This window comes from Gracilinanus agilis, chromosome 1 (assembly GCF_016433145.1).
Source record: "Gracilinanus agilis isolate LMUSP501 chromosome 1, AgileGrace, whole genome shotgun sequence".
Taxonomy (NCBI): Eukaryota; Metazoa; Chordata; class Mammalia; order Didelphimorphia; family Didelphidae; genus Gracilinanus; species Gracilinanus agilis.
The window spans coordinates 447569443-447574090 of NC_058130.1; positions in this window are offsets into that span (position 1 = coordinate 447569443).

Genomic DNA, 4648 nt, shown 5'->3' on the forward strand with positions numbered 1-4648 from the left:
ATCTAGATCTGAAAGAGGAATATTTAGATCTCCCACTATTATGGTTTTCCTATCTATTTCCTTCTTGAGCTCTGCCAGTTTCTCCTTTAAGAATTTGGATGCTATACCACTTGGTGCATATATATTGAGCAGTGTTATTTCTTCATTGTTTATACTGCCTTTAATCAGGATGTAATGACCTTCCCTGTCTTTTTTAATCATACCTATTTTTACTTTGGCTTTGTCAGAGATCATGATAGCCACTCCTGCCTTCTTTTTCTCATTTGATGCCCAAAAGATTTTGCTCATACCCTTAACCTTGAACTTGTGTGTGTCTACCCGCCTCATATGTGTTTCTTGTAGACAACCTATGGTAGGATTTTGGTTTCTGAACCACTCTGCTATTTGCTTCCGTTTTATGAGTGAGTTCATCCAGTTCACATTCAGAGTTACAATTGTTGGTTGTGTATTCACTGACATTTTTTGTATCCTCCCCTAGACCCACTCCTTCTTATTGCACTTCTTATTTACACCAGTGGTTTGCTTTCAGCCAGTATCCCTTATCCCCTCCCTTGATTGACTTCCCTTTCTGTCCCCTCCCTTGTTGTTCCCTTCTTTTTTTTTTTTTTTTTTTAAAGACCGAATGAATTCCCTCCCCCTTCTTCTTCCCTCCCTTTTTGGCCTCCCCACTCCCCTGCTCCCTTTGGTTTATCCCTTCTGACTTTCTCAGTAGGGTTAGATGGAGTTTTTTATCCAGATGGATAATAAAGCTACTCTTCCTTCTCCAGGTTGATTATACTGAGAGTAAGGTTTGATTATTACCTCTTAATGCTCTCTTCCTCTCCTTCTTATGGTAGTATTTATCCCCTCCCCTTCCCATGCCCTCTTTGTGTGTAATAGAATATCTCATTTTTCTTATTTACTCGGATTTTTCTTGGTGTCCCCTACTATTCCTCCCCTCTTTCCCACCCCCCATGTCATCTTAGACCATTTAGTATCCTGTCCTCTCCCTATGAATTATTCTTCTGGTTGCTATAATAGTGAATATTATAATAGTGTATAGAGTTCACTACAGAGAATTATACATAGCATTTCTCCACCTAGTAATACAGATAATTAGATCTTATTTATGCCCTTAAGGAGTCAAGCTTAAAAGACTATGAGTTTTCTTTCTTTTCCCTCTGTTTCTTATTTACCTTTTCATCTTTCTCTTGATATCTGTGGTTGAGTGTCAAACTTTCCAATTAGTCCCGGTCTCTTTTGTGCAAAAACTTGGAATTCTTCAATTTTGTTGAATGCCCATACTTTCCCCTGAAAGTATATGGTTAGTTTCGCTGGGTAGTTGATTCGTGGCTGAAGGCCCAGCTCTCTTGCCTTTCTGAATATTGTATTCCAAGCCTTGCGTTCTTTTAGTGTTGAGGCTGCCAGATCCTGTGTGATCCTTATTGGTGCTCCTTGATATTTGAATTGTCTCTTTCTGGCTTCTTGTAAGATTTTTTCTTTGACACGAAAGCTCTTCAATTTCGCTATTATATTTCTGGGTGTTGACTTTTCTGGGTCCAGTGTAGAGGGTGTTCTATGGATCCTTTCAATGTCTATATTGCCCTCTTGTTGTAGAACTTCAGGGCAATTTTGCTGAATAATTTCTTTGAGTATGGAGTCCAAGTTTTTATTAATTTCTGCCTTTTCTGGAATACCAATGATTCTCAAGTTATCTCTTCTAGACCGGTTTTCTTGGTCTGTCACTCTCTCCTTGAGATATTTCATGTTTCCTTCTATTTTATCAGTCTTTTGACTTTGTTTTATTTGTTCTTGTTGTCTTGAGAGATCATTGGTTTCTAAATGTTCGATTCTAGCCTTTAAGGACTGGTTTTCGGCTCTAATGTTTTGGTTTTCCTTTTCAATCTGGTCATTTTTGGTCTTCAGTTGTCTTGTCTCACTTTCCAATTGCGAAATTCTGCCTTTTAAACTGTTATTTTCTTGCCAGATTTCTTCCATCTTCCTCAGCATTTCATTTTTAAACTCTTCCATAACTTGTGACCAGCTTTCATTTTTTGGGGGAGGTTTGGATTTTTGTTTTCCCTCCTCTGTTGTCTGGATTTTCTCTGTGTAGAAGTTGTCCAGTGTTCCAGAGTTTCTCTTGATGGTCTTTTTCTTCTGGACTTCCTTATTGCTGGCCATTGTTAGCCCCGCCCCTTTTCCGCTTTGTCTTTGCACTCCGGGTCTGCCTGGGCCTTGCAAGCTTGGGGGGGAGGGGGGGCTCCAGTCTCCTTGTCCTCGGGGTCAGGCCTCCTGGTAGTTCCCGGTCTGCCCCTCTGCCCGAGGTTCCTTCAGCAGTCTTTGGGGCTGCTTCCACAGCCGCGCTCAGGTCTGCATTGGGTCCTCACTGGAGGTCCAAGCCTGGGCTGGAGATCATTATTCAAACCTAGGGCCTTTGCCTGCTCTGATGCTCTTAGGGCCCTGCTTTCACCCCAGCAGAAGGTAGTGAAAGTCCGTGGGCTGGAGATCTTTATTCGCCCCTGAGGCGATGCCTTCAGTGCTTGGGAAAGGCTGCATTTTAGGGGCCTTTGTCCTGGCCGGAGGCGGTGCCTTCACCCACGTGGGCGCTCAGGGAAAGTCCCAGCCACCTGGGGTCCCTCGTCTTGCAGCGCACAGGTACGGGCTCAGGGGCTGCCAGTGATTATCTGGTTGCCCCAGTCCTGTTTACCTGCTTGTGCGGTGTGGGGGGTGGGGGAGGGGCTTCTTCCTCTCGTGTTTTAGTGTGAACTGTTTCACCCCTTTAAAGTGTGGAAATGCCCCGATTCTGCGTACCTTCAATGCTGCGCCCTGTTGTGGGGTTCCTTCGTTCCTCTGGACTCGTTTTTATTTCCCCTTGAGGGGTCCTGTGTGGTTCGGTCAGGAGAGATCAAGCAGCTGCTCCTTACTCTGCCGCCATCTTAACCGGAAGTCTCCCCCCTTCCCTTTTAATTCTTATTCCATCTACCTTTTCAAAAATCCCTTCCTTTTCCCCACAACCTATTTCTTTATATAAGTTTGATTTGAAAAATCCATCCTCTCTCTTGTTGTAAGAGTCCCTTCCTCATCCCCTCACCTCATCCCTTAATTCTTGATATGTACTTTCCTCCCCATTCCTCTCTTATCCCATTCCTTTTCCTCCTGTTTCTTTGTACATTCAGAGAATTTTTACCCTTCTAATTTTGTGTGTTGTTCTTTCTTGATCTCATATCTCTTAAGAGTAGGCTTTTAGTACTACTGTCCCTCTACCCCTCTACTCCCCTTTTCTGTGGCAGTTCCTCCATTCATTTATCCTCATATGAGATAATCATTCCGTCATTCCACCTTACTTCCCCCTGGTCTAAAATATTACCATTTCATCTCATTCCATTATATTTATCTCTACCTCAAATTCCTCATATTATACTCATCCCTTCAAAATATCCAGCAATGATGCCATTCCAAGGGGCCACAGATAATATTTTCCCATAGAGAAATCAAACAATTTTTCCTTTTTGGATATTTATGTTTAGTCTTCTATTACCTTTGAATGCTTTTTAATTTAAAATTTTTATCATTGAAATTGCAGAGTGGAATTCCAATTGCAAGAAAGTGGGTAAAACCTCAGCTGAGAATTCCAGGGGGCCCTGAGAACTCTGGGTGAGGGGGCAGTTTAAGGCAGTTAAGGGCAATTGATTCCTGGGGGTTGAAGTGAGCAGGTCACTCTGTTTGCTGTTCCCAGATCTTGGGGCTCTTGAGAGCTGCCAACCTTGCTTTAGTCTAAATAGACCTTCCATTAACCTCACTATTACTTCAAATTAGTTATTTAGACCTTAGGAGAAGATTATCTATTAGGTTAGAGAGCTAAATAGCTAACCAAGATACCTTTCCCCTCTGGGGAGAGGGGTTGCTTGGACCTAACAGTTTAGGGCTCTCCTAACCTTATTTTATCCTTGTCAAATCTCCCTTTCTTCCCTTCCCCATATATCATTAAACCCTTCATCTTTTGAGAGCTGTGCCTGGCTCTTATTTAGGGAATACTTACACCTCCTCAAGCTGAGTTCCTCGTGCCATGTAGCCCCCAAACCAAGTTCTTTCCTCAGTCTAGGGTGATTTTAAATGGCATTTCTCTTTCTAACTCTTGCTGCTGGCATGTGTTGGAAATATATAGAAATGTTAATGATTTATGTGGGTTTATTTTGTATCCTGCAGCTTTGCTAAAGTTGTTGATTATTTCCACTAGTTCTTTAGTTGATTCTCTGGGATTCTTTAAGTATATTATCTGCTAAGAGTGATAGTTTGGTCTCCCCGTTGCCCATTTTAATACCTTCAATTTCTTTTTCTTCTCTAATTGTTACTACTAGTGTTTCTAGTACAATGTTAAATAATAGAGGTGATAATGAGCATCCTTGTTTCACTCCTGATCTTATTGGGAATGCTTCTAATTTATCCTCATTGCAGATAATGCTTGTTTTATATATATATATATATATATACTGTGTATTATTTTTAGGAAAGGCCTTCTATTCCTATACTTTTTAGGATTTTCAATAAGAATGGGTGTTGTATTTTGTCAAAGTCTTTTTCAGCATCTATTGAGATAATTATGGAATTTTTGTTGGTTTGCTTGTTGATATGGTCAATTATGTGGATGGTTTTCCCAATATTGAACCAT